At 37.7% G+C, this 17700-nt stretch overlaps 2 long non-coding RNA genes across 3 annotated transcripts; both read left to right on the plus strand.

Annotated features, from left to right (window-relative positions):
- Positions 1-1590: 1590 nt before the first annotated feature.
- Positions 1591-5772, plus strand: LOC120348173 (uncharacterized). Of its 2 annotated transcripts, none has more exons than XR_013479667.1 (5): positions 1591-2017; positions 2726-2845; positions 3546-3748; positions 4527-4685; positions 5694-5772. It is a non-coding gene; the product is annotated as an uncharacterized LOC120348173 (long non-coding RNA). The 2 variants fall into 2 exon arrangements; XR_013479668.1 differs by having other exon boundaries at positions 1602-2011; positions 2732-2845.
- A 6748-nt stretch (positions 5773-12520) lies between these two features.
- LOC144430685 (uncharacterized) lies at positions 12521-15964 on the plus strand. Its single transcript, XR_013479665.1, has 3 exons — positions 12521-12681; positions 13401-13472; positions 13561-15964. It is a non-coding gene; the product is annotated as an uncharacterized LOC144430685 (long non-coding RNA).
- The last annotated feature ends 1736 nt before the right edge of the window (positions 15965-17700 follow it).

Consider the following 17700-nt stretch of genomic DNA (forward strand, 5'->3'; position numbering starts at 1 on the left):
TTGAATCAGCAAGGGTTTGCCCCAATATTAGATGGCAGTCATTGCGAATACACAAATAGTACTCAATATATAAATATGGATAAACATAAAAAACATAATAGTAATTTATATATGCTAGGATACAAAAAGTATCATGAAGTTTGGACAAAATCATACCTTCAGTACTTATCAATGAGATGCCTCATGAATTTACTCCTAAAACCATTATACGAAGAATCTTTGATCAAATTTGGAATGTTATTCCATATGTTTGGGCCAGCAATTTTTATAGATTTCTGCACTAGGGTGGAGTTTGTCCTTCTAACAAAATAAGAGCCTCTGCCAGCTGAACGGGTGTTATAACTATGGACATTGCTGCAACTGGTAAAATAATTGTTAAAAGCAATGGGCAGCAAACCGAATTTGAACTGGAACATGACTTTCGCCACTTCAAGTTTATACACATCCTCAAGTTTAAGGATGTTCATTTTTTTTATAAATTGGTCCCAAACTATGTCTAGAACGAGCACCAGTCATCAATCTCAGGGCACGGTTTTGAAGAACAGATATTGTTTTGAGATGGGATTTGCATGCCGAGCCCCATGCCACAATTCCATATTGTAGATGAGAGTGAAATAGTGCAAAGTAAACAGTTCTTAATATACTTTTTGGCACAAATCGGCTTAGTTTAGTCATTGCACCAATAGCTCTAGACCAGTGGTCTTCAAACTTTTTGAGACACGACCCCATCTACAATATTATTACGTATGATAAGCACTCGCGACCCCAAGTTATATATATATGTTCACCTACAGACACGAAAAATATATTTATCAAATTAGGAAATTTATCAAAAGAACCCAACAACAACCATATTTAATCAGTGTGAAGAATGCGACTGCTTCTCCCAACGAGATCTTGCATTCGTGGCTTAATGTTGCTTAAGCTCAAACGCAAATCTTTTCTACGTTTAATCGATTTCGGTGCTTTGATTTAGGCAGACTCATAGCACTAAAAGTCAAGCTTTCAAAAAGATTGATCATATGATATTTTTCTTTTATGTTTATCAGCCATTTAATAAATTGTAATTATCAATATGACGGTAGCCTGGAAAATGACGCTTTGCAGTTAAAGCAACGGCCACTGTACAGTAGGCCTACATTTAAAACACAATAACGATTTACTTTAAAATGTAAATTACTGTCGTTACGCAATAGCTTTATTACAAAAGAGGTCACTCCAATTCGAAATACAGAAAATTGCTAGCCTATGTAGCGTTAATCAACCTAACAGTGCAGACTGCACACTGTTGTGTATTTGTGTCATGGAACGCTGTTTTTCACACGGACTAAATTTGTGATTGTGATGTCATAATTAATTTATCGTAATTGCTCTTGGTATTACCTGTCTGCGTGCTTGTTATTCATTTTTTTGTTTGAAGTATCTAGCGTTAAGCCGAGAAGTCACACACATAATAAAAATAATAAAAGAAAAGACAACGATGGGCACTCGGCGACCCCAGAAATATTTAAGGCGACCCAACTTGGGGTCGCGACCCACACTTTGGTGACCACTGCTCTAGACAACTTGCCTGCTACCCAGATAGCACAACTACGTTGGGCCAACGTTATAATCCGCCGGCAACCGTTGTACGCGGTTTTACAACCATTTACCATGGTAAGGCCATCATTGGCATTCAACGAAACACGCCATAACGCGATGAAATTGGCGCGCGATTCGAATATAGCACATGGGGTCGCCATTCATTTTGGCGGTACTCGTAATCGGTATCCTGTTACGAGGTTTTTGCCGTGGATTAGACAGTGAAATTGAACTTTTGATGCTATCATAGTATGAATGGCGAAAGTAGAGATAGTTGTAACCATGTAAGTTAATCTCATGGTACCGGTACAGTACCCTAAGTGCGTTGTCAGATCACAGTTCTTAAGGGTGATACGGTACCGGCACCATACCGGTATTACATATTTATCCCTGGACACCGTAGGTACCGGTAACGACAGAACGAGATGAGGTACCGGTAAGTTACCGTACTTGGTCTTTTGGCATTTTTTGTCCTTCATCCCTAGATATGATTTTTTATATTTACTTTATTTGTCTAAGTCCAAACATTTCCGCAGCCCAAATCCAACCCGTTGGACGACTTAATCCAGTAATCTGAATAGTTGCACATTTGTGAACCTTCTGTCTGATGAATTTCAACAAATCTAAATACAGATCTCAATTGGCTGAAATCTAAATATGTTTTAACAATTGCCACAATCAAACTGAAACTAAAATTTGATGTTTTTGGGTAAAGAATAGCTCAAGGATAATTGTTTTCCCTTTTTGTTTTTATAACACTTTAAATAAAATTTTGTTTCCAAAGTATAACTTTTTACGCCACACATGCGAGATGCGACATGGCCCGCCAGTCTAGGTGCGGGCCAGTCTAGTCTATATTTTAAAGTGAATTGGAAAGTAGACCGCTAGCAAAAAAGATTCGGGCGACTGGGCGAAGCCCATCTCTGTACAATGACTGCCAAATGTGCATGCAACTGTGCAATGCGCAGCGACTCTAAAAGCATGAAGTATTTTACGGCACATCCTTTACAAATATTTGGACATATTTTGTGTAATATCCATTTTTTTTTCGGTCATTCTAAATAATTATTACCGATTAGATATTCTGTCAAGTGTCAATATTACCATTGTAAGTTTAATGATATATACCATTTTTATAATACAGTAATAGGCCCTATGACAATGGACTGGAAAATTCACCTGCTTCAATTCCCTCTTTCACGCAATCATACACTGTGTCATTTCAAGCATCTCAGTGTTTCAATGCGGACAATGCCCAAAACAGGTGTTTTTGTTTTATAGTTTGATAGTAGCTCCTTGCATATCTGTGCCATAAAATATTGCACAATAGCTAGATATATCGGTTGAATAATTACCTAGTACAACATCATGTGGTTAATACCGTATTTTCCGACGAGTAAGTCGCTTTTCTAGACCCAAATTTTTGGGGGGGGTTCGTCTTATTAGGCGAGTATGATCATTTTCATTTTTTTGTCGCCTTATTATTGAACCCGGACAATGAAACACCTTCGGCGATAGCATCCCCCACGTCCTCCTCTGGTTAGTTTAAATAAATCGACATTCTCGTGCTGTGAATCTGGAATTTCAGTGCTGTGATTATCATATTTGCATTATCATATATGGATTGAATATTACGCTACAAGAAAAAGTCATTATAGGCTATTTTAACCAATGCGCAAACGCGGCGACCGCTCGAAAGGCATTGCATGGTAATTTAAGATTCCCGACGTTGATGAGATTTTACTACCCCGACTTATTAACCGGTTATATGCAAAAACCCATTTTTTCAGGCTTAAAAACAGGCCTCGTCTTATTCGCCGGGTAGACTTATTCGCCGGAAAATACGGTAATTAATATTAATGAAAAATTTATATTCTGGTAATTAGTATAGGTCATTCGTTCACGTTTATCATCTGAAAGACAATCATGTACTATACATTGGGTAACACTAACTTGATTTTCAGAGATCAAGCCATGCTTCAATCCAGTCCATGGAAAAATTGTGGGGACAGGCGGTAGAAACTCTTATGCTACAAGCTACGGCATCTGCAATTTTCCACTGAATATAGTGTGGACTCGGACATACCGGAATTGATGAAATTCATTGTCAATTCATTGTCTGATTACATTTTGATCCAGAATACATTCAAGGATGAAAAAATGGCTCGTAAGTTGAATATTTTTATAGGCTGATTACGGACACTTTACGGCGGTGGTTCCCAAACTTTTTTTTCCGCGACCCCAATTTTTGTAAAATCACAGACTACAGATACTTGCGACCCCACAACGAAAAAACATTAAAAATCAATTTATTCTATTCTGAATATTCTATTTAATCATTCTGATGAAAATTGACTGTAAGTTTGCAGGGCGTTGGTGTAACGTGGTTGTACTTAACTGTTTAGTTCAGTGGTTCCCAACCTTTTTACCCCAGCGGGCAAGCAAAATTAATTTAAAAGAGTTCGCTGACCGGTAACACATGCCATCGTATGAAGACCACGATGTAAAAATCTCTGAGATTCAGAATATTTGTTTAGTTTTAGTACAATGTTAAAATATTGCAGATTACTCCATAATTAATTCGAAAGCTAAACAGAACATGAAAGTAAAATAGGTGAAAATACCTTTGCTGGGTCTCATCTTATTGAGTGCCTTTTATTTTTTGTCGTTTTGTTTTTGACTGCATGAAGCGCTTCGAAATTATGTATGAAATACAATATGCCCCATATTTTCGCTTCGTGTTCAAGGAAGATTATTTAAATGTCTAAATACGATCTGATTGCAATATTAAAATTGTTCACTTTTATACGAATGCGATGTGGACAAAACACATATGTGTATATTTTCGAGTAGATACTCGCGGTAATTAACATAGAGCTTTTGCAACGGATGGAAACCTTTTCATTAAATGTATTCTCATAATTGTGCTTATTTACTCATTCCAGATAGGATATTTGTCAAGTCTCGGAGGTTGCTCCAAGAAAGACTGGATTGGAGAATCATGAGCTCAATTATAACAAATTTACTCGCCCGATCTTTCAACTGTGCAGGACGCGGTGGATAAGAAGGAGTGAGTGGGACGCCCTTAGTTTCTGCTATTAAAGGTATGTAATATGTTCATCATATTGTTCCACCATCTTTCTCTGCTCTACCCTCTTCTATTTTAAAAGTATAAGATTATTTTGACTCCAAATCAGCTTAAGATAATTCATAAGGGAAATGAACAAAAATTGATTAAATAGAATCTGACAATCTGGAGTGAAAACAAAACCTTAATTAAGATTAAAGCGTAAAGAATATAAGGTTTTGCCAAAAAGATGCCTATCGTTTCCATGAATTAAATTAAGTTACACACACACAACAACAACAGAGATATAATAAAATAAAAACAGGCGAGAAAATTTAGATAAGTTGGGTATATTAAACTAATAAACGGACTAGTAAACAAAATGTACTTGCCAGTTGCCACACCATTCATTTTTATCATTATGATTGTTAAATTGAATAATGATTTTGTAAACAACTGTGAACAGTAAAGAAATTGAATGTAGATTTTGTATACAAAAGTGAACAATATAGAAAAATATTTATTAAGGAGATATCGCCAAGCTGATTATGGTTAGAGTCAAGTGCCAAATTGCCAATCCAATGTTGCCAGAGTTTGGTGCATAATGGCGAACAGTGGTTTTGGAACTTATTTGTATCATCGCAACAGCAAATAATGAAGTTACAACTAAATTTATTGTAAATCAATTAAACAAATAGACTAATCATGGTGCATGATGTTTCTAATAAGATAGATGAATTTCAACAAGGAATATTTCAAGACATTTTAGTCAGATAAAATCGCAAATCATCATTATTCCCTCCAACAAATATTCCCCTCAAAACGTTGTCTACGCCCCCCTTGCGGAATCAAGAATTTCTGTATTTATCAATTATTATCGTCTTGTCAATGTAAGCTTCACTCACACATTTGCGACTGCAGAATCTTGGCTTAAGATTCCTACTCTGAAAATTTGTTGGGATGCAGTCATTCAGACTAGGCTTTGAACTCTGGTGCTGTAATTTGCTAATACTGCAATTTAACACAGAATTTTTATATTTTTCAGCTCTGGATGATCCGGCAACGAACTCCGATTAATTTTATTACATGTATACATATTTGTAAAATAAAGACATTTTGCTATCTTTTGTATTTTATTATTTAAATAATGTTAGATTAGTGGGGAATTTCTATGTAGTATAGATCCATACCCTGTCTGTACAACACATCGCCTAACTCGGCCCGACCATATGCCACGATTGTATTACAACGTGTCGCCTACGTAGGCCCGGCCAAATTTCACGATTGTGTTACAACGTATCGCCTACGTTGGCCCGACCGTTTGCCACGGTTGCATTACAGCGAAAGGACCGACGTTGGCCCAGCGGCCAAATCTTCGCTGGAACATGGTTGTTCGCCATTATTGGGCCGGTGGTTCGAACAACGTTCGGCCATGGTTGTTCCGACGTAGTTGTGCTATCTGGGTAGATGGTGGATATGCATTTGTCAATTGATTTTACTATATAAAATTACACCAAGATACTTGACCGAGTTGCAAATAGTTAATACAGAGTCATTCAGGATAAACTTTGGGATGAAGTTGGAAGTTTCTGGGTGTTTGTTACAGTTAATTAACATGATTTGTGTTTTGTTAGGATTTACTGTAAGCTTATTTAAAGTGAGCCAATTGGATATATGAACTAGTTCATTATTAACTATTCGCTCCAAGTCTGTCATATTCGCGGCAGAGAATGTAGCGCTAGTGTCGTCTGCGAAAAGGTTTATTGAAGCTTTAGTGGCATTAACTATATCGTTGATATGGATAAGAAAGAGGGTAGGTCTTAATACAGAGCCTTGAGGGATGCCATGCAATTTCAAGTTTTCTCATCGAACATACTGAGCCAAGTCCTCGAAATCCTTGTTAAATCTATGTTGAAGGGATATAACCAGTGCTTCAAGTTCTTTGTTTGACGCTGTTAATTCTGCTACTTTGTTGTGGAGGTCATTTAAGTAACTCTTTTGAATTTCAAACTCAGCGGTAATAAAATTCTGGCTGGCTTGAACCACTTGCACATCTTGCTGAAGAGCATTATTCACAGCATGAATGCCATTCAGGTCTTCCATCAGGGTATTCACTTTGCTCGTCAGGCTGTCAGTCTGCTTAAACATGCCTTCTAAGCGATCAGCCATTTCACGTGTGTTGTTTAACACGGATTCGTCTATTTGGGTCGAAATTTTTTTATCATGTTCGTGTATTGATTCTTCCAGAAGGTCCTTGATGCTGTCTTCAACTATAGCTTTGGTTTCAATTTTCAAATTTTTAGTTATTCTTGCTTCCATAAGGTCCAGCTTGTTTTTGATTTCATCGAATTTTCCTTCCATTTTGTTCGAAACAATATTAATTCTAGGACTATTTAACCAGTAGTAAATTTCTGTGAACTTAATTATACAGCGAATAATACAGCGAATGAACCCGTTCCAAAATCATGAATCCCATCAATTCAGTGACATTATTCATGTAACAATATGTCAAAAGATTTTCCTGGTTAATTCCATGAAGAAACAACACCAAATGCGACTCAGGCCACAAATTAGGAAGCTGCGACGATTCGACCAACCTGATCTAAATCGAACGATTACTTTCGTAAGCATATTTTTTACTCATTAGCGACTTCTATTGGTGAGAAATTATTTGTTTACAGGAGTTATTTCGTCACTGTGCGTCAGGGGTATGGAATCGGGGAAATATACAATCGGCAATGCCTAGTTGAAAAAAAATGACTTCGACCACAATATAAGAAAAATCCCGACTCCGGTTGTAAATTATTTTGACTCCGACCTCAGCTCCTAGCCCGGATTCAGCTCAACATTTTGAAGTCGTATGTAAATCTTTTTAATAGCACTCATGGTATACCTAATTCTTTTTGCATATGAATCACGACGCTGCTTCCATGCGTATGTTTTATTATTTTGAGTCATTTTCTTTTAATCCGCGTCTATATTGTATGCTCTGTATAAGTGTGAGTGATTGTCACCGAATAACACGATTTCATTTGTAGCACTTGTTCCTGGCGAATCTTTCATATTCCGTTTCGATTTCTAAAAATATTCTTCGGTTCTGCCGAAGTATTCGTCCAAGATGCCCCAATCCTGAACATAGTATGTGTACCAGGTTAAAGTTTAGGTTGTCATCTTGGTACGAATACTTCCGCAGAACCCATTCTTCTGAATCAAACATAGCAACTTTTCATAGCTGTCCTGATTTAAGACCCTTATTTGGTCAAGTATATGTGCAACCTATTTCTTCTATTATTAACGATTAAACGCCCTATGTATAAATTCATACCCAATGTTGGATTGTGAATTCCAGGGAATATTGGTTTACGAGATTCAAGCGTCTTGGTGCAAACTAACACAAATGTATTTCTGCAACGTTTCGTCCACAGAAATATATATTTTTGTCAGTGTGCAGCAAGACTCTTTAATCATTTAGGATAGTTACCCTCACCCTTGCTACAGCATCCTTGCATTATGTGCATAAGGATCCACCAACACAAGCATAGAAGAAGGATGATTAGTTAGTCTCGCTGAAACCAAGTCATTAGCGCAATCTTGGTTTAGCTGGAAATTTGTCTTTCCTAGAACTTGGTTCGCTCGAATTATGGTGCATATTTGGTTGAGTATGAGCTGAGCTAGATCTCGTCGATCTCTCTCACTTTTGGCTATATATGGAAATATATTTATCTCTGGTACTCACGAAGTATGTGAACCAACATGTCGGACACCGGAACGTAGTATATGTACCAGGTTAGAGTTAGGTGATAATTCCTGGCAGAAATACTACGGGAGTCACTTGGCTAGTCACCGAAATCGTAATAAAACTAAAATAAAGGAAATTAGCAGTGGCGGCGGGTCAATAGGGCCAGCCGGGGCAATGCCCCCGTTGTTTTTTCGGTATAATGAAAAATATTCGTAAAATACCTCAATATCGGTTGCACAGACTTCTACACTAGCCATATTCTCCCGACATGGTTCATTTTTCGCTCGCAAAGCCTTCGCCGAACGTCGACGGGGCGACGCCGATTTTGCCCCGGTTGCTCATTGTATATCGTATTCTCTCTTTTATCTCTGTTTTCTGTTTCTTTTACTAAATCATCGGGGCCGATCGGGGCTAGCCCCGAAATTATGACGACACAATGCCGACGTTTCTTACAACAACGTGTTGACATATTCACGCATTCCTTCTCGTTCGTTGGTTGCTTGATGAGTTGATAGTTTCCTCGCCTTCGTTTTTGTCGCTTGTTTCGCTATTTGAATCAGTTAGAGACCTTTAGTCCATTTGCTTTCGATTTTCCACATTCCTTTTGAGCTCCTCACTTCTTTCCGGCTTCGTATTTCTTAGCCTTAGACCTCATAATGAATAAGGTTGATGCACTACTTCGCACTCCGTTTTCGCAGCTGCCGCTGGAACAAAAATTAGAGGTACAACGTCTTGGGCCTTATCAACCAAAAAATTGTTCACTGGAACAATCCCATGACGGAAGAAAGCGTCGGCGTACATTCTGCGCAGAAACTTGGTATAAAAAACACGAATGGTTGTGTTACAGCGAGGACAAAAATGCACTTTTTTGTTTTTATTGCCTACTTTTTGCTACCGCCCGTGACTCACGTTGGTGTAAATTTGGTTTTAGAGATCTTAAACATCTTTCCGAGCGTGCCAGGGATCATCAATCTTTTATGGAGCATCTGGACAATGCAGTAAAATACCGAACATTCGGAAATGTTAATATTGCAGCACAGTCGGATGAAGGACGCGCGGTTTCTATTCGTCGGCGCAACCAAAACGTCGAGAAAAACCGCCATGTTCTCGGTCGATTGATAGATGTTTTGAAGTTCATTGGTTGTCACGAGCTGTCCCTCCGTAGGCACGATGAACGGGCTGGCTCTTCTAATAGAGGGGTATTTTTGGATATGGTGGAATACACCGCATCCCTAGATACAGTATTGAGAGATCATCTTGATGCCGCAACTGTTTCGAAAGGGACATCTAAGGATATCCAAAATGATTTGCTCGACTCAATGTATAAAATTTATTTACAACATTTGGCTCTGGAAATTGAGAATTGCCAGTTCCTTTCGATTCAGTCTGACGAGACAACTGACATCACGTGCGTTTCCCAACTGGCTGTGATTTTTCGGTTTGTGAAAGATGGTAAACCTACCGAGAGATTTCACAGCTTTGTACCAATCGTTGATCGCACGGATTGCGGGATATCGGCTGTACTGAAAGAAGTGTTACAGCCTTACAACGCTAAGTCAAAATTGATAGCTCAAGCTTATGACGGCGCGGCAGTCATGAGTGGGTCGAAACATGGTGTTCAAGTTTATATAAAAGAAGATTTTCCTCATGCGCATTTTTTACATTGTTATGCACACCAATTTAACCTCGTTATTAAAAATATGTGTCTTGATACCCCTCTCGTCAGTATATTTTTTGCAAATGTTTCGGGGTTTTCTTCATTTTTTTCCGTTTCGCCGAAGCGCTCTGACCTCCTTCGCCAGATATGTAGCCGCCGTCTCCCAGCTTGTGTACCAATACGTTGGAACTTTCAATCACGCGTGGTGCAGGGCGTGTCCGAAATTAGGTCTGAGCTCATTGAGTGTTTCAATGGCATTCAGAGCTCTCCGGTTTGGGACGAACGCTCTGTGAGGGAGGCGGCAAGTCTAGAGCGTCTGCTAGAAGATGGTGAGTTTTCATTTTTTCTCGCTTTTTTCTCCACAATATTCTATCACGTGGATGTATTATACGGCGCATTGCAGTCAAGGCTAATGGATGGAGCGTCTGTGCAGTCGTGTATTTCAGACTTCTGCGATGCTGTATCTCGTATCCGGGAAACAATAAAATACGACGACACATGGAGTGCTTCTTTACGCCGCGGGCAAACAACGCGGCGTTTGATTTTGTCTGCAAAGGAATGCTGTGACATTCTGGTGAATCAAATAGGCGATCGTCTGCGCACTGAACACCTTGCCGCGTTCTCTTTGATGAACCCCAAAAATTTTTCAAAATTTGCACGTCAATTTCCCATCCATTTGTTGGCTACTGTCTCCAAATTTTACCCCATGATAAACGTGGGTAAATTGGAAAATGAATTGCGATGTATATACACCAATCAAACTTTTTTGAACATCACATCAACTTGCGCGCTCTATGGGTTCCTCATAGTTAACACTCTAGTAACTACCTTTGCGGCGTCTGCAAAATTTCTGGACATCATTTTGACGACGCCTATTTCTTCTGCCGACGCAGAGCGTCAGCACGCTGAAGCGTATTAAAACGTATCTCAGAAACACAATGAAGCAAGATAGATTAAATTCCTTGGCTGTTTTATCCATTCACAGAGACGTTATTTCTGGGATGCATGACTTTAATCAGCGCGTTATTGAGCATTTTGCCTCCAAGAAACCGCGGCGTGTTGCATATATGTTCAAGCAGTAGAAGTCTAGCAGCATATATATCTATGAGTGAGCGACGCATGTCCTTATCTTTGCATTACCTTTCCTTTCCTCATAGTAACGTTTTAAACCTTATTTTAGGTTTTGTCTGCTTTCCCGAAGTTTCTGTTAATATGTCATTGTATTTATCTGGGTAAATATTGCCTTTCCTTTTGAAAGAGGTTTCAAAATAAACTATGTCTATATTTATTAATCCCTTGACTTGGACCGGTTTTAAAGACACTTTCTTATCGTTAAAAATTGTCGCTTTTGCCGATTGGTTGTTACCGATGGAATGGTTTTTATACTCATAAAATGATGGGAGAACTTACAGCGCTCATCTTGTCCCCGTAGATGGGGGTGACTTGGTCCCGCAGTAGCTTGCCCCGGTTGTCAAAATGACCACGCGCCGCCACTGGAAATTAGAATAAAATTATGACATAAACCTAACCTGGTACACACACTACGTTCCGGTGCCCGCCATCTTGGTTCGCATACTTCATGAATACCTTCATACGAGGTAAGGCTAAAAAGAGTTTGACACAAAATTTAATGTTAATTCTTTGCTCAATCGTCATTCTGCAATTGAACCCCTTATCGCCAAAAAACTCAATCAGACCTCGCACAGCATTTTTTTCCAACAAGAAATTTATCACATTCACTTATGGATCCTGAAATGCAAAAATAATTGCGATATTGTGTCAAAACAGCTGTTAAACAAAGAACACATATTACGCCATACTGCAAAAGTGTTGATTACCGATGGTTAATCGTGTTGCGCAATCTATGAAGTCAGTCCCGTTTCATTTTAGCCGAACCTCGTATCTACGACATGTATCCTTTACAAGTGTACGACAAAGCACATGCAAAACATGTACGGTTGTACAATCTTCAATTCCATGGTTCTTGTTACTGTTCTGCTTTATTCATTTCAAGCACTGCATTCTTTCACTTTCGTTTTGCTTCATTTATCATGTTCGCTCAGGCGTGAATAATTTTCTATTGTGGTTGTTTCCTGTTTTTACTGTTTGGGCAGCATGCTCATTGTTAGTTTGTGGTTTTGTTAATCTGTATTAATCGATGTATTGACTTTGAACTGAGTTGTATTGTCAACTTTACATGGTAGCAGAGGAAAATGACTTCCAAACAAATACCACCACCAAGGTTTGGAGGCGGTACTAGCTATGCAGAATGGAAAAATAAGTTGGACATGTGGATTTCCATAACAGAAGTGCCAAAGGAAAAGCAGGCAATTTTGGTGCGTCTGCAGTCGCTTGATGGAAATAATAAAGCTGAGAAAGCTGTGTCAGAGTTAACTAGTGAACAGTTGAAAGCTGAGATGGGTTGGACCAATGACATTAAACAACATGATGCGCAACTCCGGCATTTTTGGCCGAAGATCGTATTCGATAACACGCTCCAATGCACATACTTGACGAGACGAGCGGATGTGTGCTGCTTTCAAGGCATAGCACGAATGGTGTTCGTGCCTGCTTTGACAGTTGTTGTCGATTTTAATGATATTTTGGAAAGTTGAGTTAAAAAGAAATCGGAAAAGGGTAAGATAAATACTATTGTTGTATATCACTACCGGGCATCGCACTGTTAAGTGCATGTGGGGAAGCCAGCTTTTTCAAATACTACAAAGTTATTAATTCAGTACGGTACGTAGTTGCCCATTTGCCGAAATTGCATATTTACTTACCCCTTATGGTTTCAAATAGTTCATGCACCTCCATTTAGATTTTTCTAACCAATGAGGATATATACGGATTGCTGTAACTACTATTGCTCAATCACTTCGATTTGCGTATTGATTCAAAGGGTTAATAAGTTCACCTAACATTTCACCCTCACCCTATACATCTCTCAAGTATATGAAGCCACGAATGCCTGTAATTTATCACTTCGATTTGCGTATTGATTCAAAGGGTTAATAAGTTCACCTAACATTTCACCCTCACCCTATACATCTCTCAAGTATATGAAGCCACGAATGCCTGTAATTTATCACTTCGATTTGCGTATTGATTCAAAGGGTTAATAAGTTCACCTAACATTTCACCCTCACCCTATACATCTCTCAAGTATATGAAGCCACGAATGCCTGTAATTTTTGGACTAAACCCCTTCATTAGTTGGTTTATATACCAAATTCAGTAAAACATTTTTTACATTTAACATGAGATATTGGATTTATTAACTTTTCCATTCTAAATCATATAGACTGCTTTAAATATTCTTGACGAAAATTAATAAATATCCTCTCTTTCTTCAGATGTGAATGTTGTGGACAAACCTGTATAAACATTGTGAGATTCCTGCAGCACAAGAGGCAATAGCAAAAATAGTAAGAATATCAATCAAGAAATTAAGTCGACATAAAGCAAAACTTTCAACTATTCGTCTAACCTCAATTTCCCATTATTTATTCACAGGACAACTGTAGCAGACGGGGAGATATCAGAAGTCTGGCAAAATATCAGTGACAGTGTGATTCCAAGAAATACAATTAGAGTACTCCATGAATGTTTGCAATAGAAGAACAACCTATGGAGGCATGCAAAGACATTTGACCCCCCCGGTAGAGTTGTGTATGGGTCTTATTTGTAAAAAGGCACAAAACACGCCAGACATAATTAAAACAGCTTTGGAAATGTAGATTATGGGTCACTCACTACACCTGTGTTAGAATTGGTTCCATCAAATTTTGGTAGTACTATAGAAGAAATTCAGGGAAGGGTATAATCATGATTCATGATAAAATACTGTTCAATATTTTGGACAACTTCAATATAGACCAGGGATGTCAAACTCGCGGCCCCAGAGAACTTCCAGTGCGGCCCTCGAACGCTAAACAATAATTGTAATAGTTTTTTGAAAGTTTTTTTTTATCTAAATGTAAAAGATTTTTCCAATTTTATAAAGTGAAATTGATTATTTGCGCAAAAAACAATTTACTGAAAGTAGTTTTGGAAAAATTTTTTCACATTTTTTTTCACATTTTGACCCAATTAAGAATTTACACATCAAGCTAGCAAAAGAATACTTGAATAAAACATTTGAGTGGGTAAATTAAACGCAAAGTACATGAAGAAGGTGGCATTTTCGAAGAAAAATGGGATTTACAATATTTCTGCATTTCTCAAAATTCCGAAGCACATTGTTTTTGTTTTGTCATATTTCCATCACTACAATGAAATAACACAATAAACTCACCAGTCAATATGACAAATTCAAAGACCAACTTCGAACAGAAAATTTCCATGTGTTTGTATATTAATATAATTATACAACGACTTAGTTTACTAAAAATCAATATCAACAATAATTCAAGCAACTCAATGCCACACAATGTGGCGCGAAATTTCTTGTCAAAAAAATCTGTCATTTGTTCGTTTAATTGATCTATACGCTTTCTTGCATTACTGGAATTAATTAAACATTCTCACAGATGCATATTAACCCATGATCATGTGACCTCGTTAGTTACTATAAGAGTTGGTACTATAAAATCATTTCAGCCTGGCCTTAGTATGCTGGTGACACAAAAAAGATGCCAAACGTCAGGGCAAATGTGATTGAGTAAACATTGAGTTTATACTATAGTACTTTTGTTAATTTCAGGTCCATATATTTAGATTAAGTCATTCTTAGTGTATGTATTATTCTTTCCTTATCCAAAGCTTGTTCAAAAATGATTTTGATGGTTGTACATAGAATTTTATGATTTTTTTGTGATAAATACAGTAACTTGCAATAATAGTGGAATGCAAATATTAATATGTAATTGCATTTGAAATTAGAGAAAATAGTAGAACTTAATCCAACTGATTAATTGCATCACAATATATGTCACAAACTAAAACTATCTTTTAAGTATACATTATCAAAAACTGGTTGCGGCCCTTTTTACAATTTCCAAAATGCGATGCGGCATATTGTATGACTTGTATTGTAACTTGTATTTGCTGTCGCGATGTATTATCTCAATGTGTCAAACTTTTAATTAGTGTGCATATTTTGCTTCCAGGTGACATGAATGTATTGTCTTGTTTATTACCTCAGCTTGGAGTATTGACAAGAAAAAGGTGCCAGTAAACTACGTAAAAAATTATTTAACTCTTTGTTATAATCAGAATTCACAATTAATAGGAAATATAAACAGCCAACAATCAATGAGAACTATATGCAAAATTCCTCAGATTAAATTTGTCTTCTAAAATCGGAGGAAGGCAAAAGATATAGGTAGTTTCCATTCACACAAGTCTTTCAAGAAGACTTGCTCGAGCCAAACTAAATGAGCATCATAAGGTGATCAGTAAGGCTGCAAGATGAATTCAGCCCTGCAACCTCCTGCATAGACGATAATACTAATTAGTGGGCTATGAGCTAAATTTCTAAATTTAGACACAAACATATCTACGAGGCATTATGTACCATCAATGTTACCTACGATAAACTGAATATGTAATATGTCTAATAAATTCACCTACTAAAGCAAGTTCGATGGGTGCAAACTTTGTGTTATGGAATTGTATCACAGCACCGTTAAGAGAAGTATAAACAGTCTTGTTGTCTTGTAAGACACCCTCTTTAAATAAAATTTCAATGTTTAATTAAAAACATTAAAACTAGTAACTTTGAACTTTGTCATTATCTGCAAAATGTTCCACACAAATCTTTACACTATCGCGTTTGTAATCTTCTCTGATAAAATAAAAACGTCTATGATGTCCAGAATTACTCTTTACAGCTAGCTTCTCTGTCATTCCAGCTTTCCAAGTGAGCAAAATTTTCTTAGATATAATGATTATTTTCTTTCGTCACAGGCGCAAAAAGGCAGATACTACACGTAAAGAAGGCGCCGAGTAGCAAAAGCGAACGGGAAACGGTCTCGAAAGGCGACGATAACTATGTGCATTGAAGCGTATCATGGAATACAATCTTTCGCGTATAGTCTTATGGAGTGACGTCAGAGTTGCCTATCATGTTGTTTAATGTCATTGGTTGGACAAACTTCTTGGAAAACTTGATGGTGCATTTCAGTCAGAGAAAACTGATGAGGCCTATTTAGCCTACACGCTATTTAGTAAATATCAGAAAAGTTCTGATATTTCAATGGTGGATTTTATCCTGGAGTTTGAACACCGGTATGCTAGACTTGTAAAATATGACATGAAGCTACCAGATACCATTCTGGCTTTTAAGATATTAGATGCTGCAGGCCTAACTGATCAACAGCGCCAAATGGTTCTTACTGTTGGAAGCGACTTGAAGTTCGAATCTATGAAATCAGCCTTAAAAAGGATTCTTTCAAAGCAAGATGGCGATGAAAAGAATTATGATTTTGATGAGATGAGGTTGTATCGAATATTAAAAAGGAAAATGCATTTGTGACTCGTGATACCGGTACTGGTAGGCCAAAATCTAAGAAAGAATTTTTCAAAGAGAGATCGAGATACGCCACCGGTAGTGGCGGAGGAGCAAAGCGGCGATACAAGCATCACGAATCGGCAGTAAAAGCTCAACTGAATCCACGGGACAAATATGGAAATATATCTAGATGTGCAATTTGTGAATCAAAAATGCACTGGGCCAAACAATGTCCACATGAGAAGAATCAAGTTTATTGTTCCGATGCGCAAAATGGTGTTTGCGAACAAATACAAATGGTTTTGATAACAGATGAAAATTCTTCAGATATTCTTGTAGTTGAAGCTGCCAAGGCTGCAATAGTAAATACTGCTTGCACGAAGACAGTAGCTGGTAAAAAATGGTTCAGGAATTATCTTGGGCTCTTAAACGAAAACTTGTCGAGCAGAGTTGAGATTTTTCCTTCAATGAAGAGATTTGAATTTTGAGATGGGAAAGAAATTCAATCTCAGGAAAAGGCTATAATTCCTGTACAAATTGGCCAAACGTTGCTGAGAATGGAGGTTGAAATTGTGAATGAAGAAAACTTGCCATTGTTACTCAGCAAAAGCACACTAAAGCGTGCAGGCACTGTACTTGACATGCAGAACGATCGTGCGGTAATGCTCAAGCAAGATCTTAAGTTGCATTTATCTACCAATGGACATTATGCGGTAGATATACTGCCTAAAATGAAGGCAGAAGTTGGTTGTCGTAATGAAATCCTTGCATCAGAAAGCACTGGGCATAAAGAATTTGGGAAAGCTGAAATTACAAAATTACATAAACAGTTCGGCCATGCGTCACAAGACAAATTAAAGAACCTCATTCAGAATGCAGGAAAATGGAATGCAGATCTTTCGAGCCTGATTGAAGAAACAGTCAGTGACTGTGAAATATGTAAAGTTTACAAAAAACCTTCGCCACGTCCAGTTGTAGGACTTATGGAGTGACGTCAGAGTTGCCTATCATGTTGTTTAATGTCATTGGTTGGACAAACTTCTTGGAAAACTTGATGGTGCATTTCAGTCAGAGAAAACTGATGAGGCCTATTTAGCCTACACGCTATTTAGTAAATATCAGAAAAGTTCTGATATTTCAATGGTGGATTTTATCCTGGAGTTTGAACACCGGTATGCTAGACTTGTAAAATATGACATGAA

This window comes from Styela clava, chromosome 12 (assembly GCF_964204865.1).
Source record: "Styela clava chromosome 12, kaStyClav1.hap1.2, whole genome shotgun sequence".
Taxonomy (NCBI): Eukaryota; Metazoa; Chordata; class Ascidiacea; order Stolidobranchia; family Styelidae; genus Styela; species Styela clava.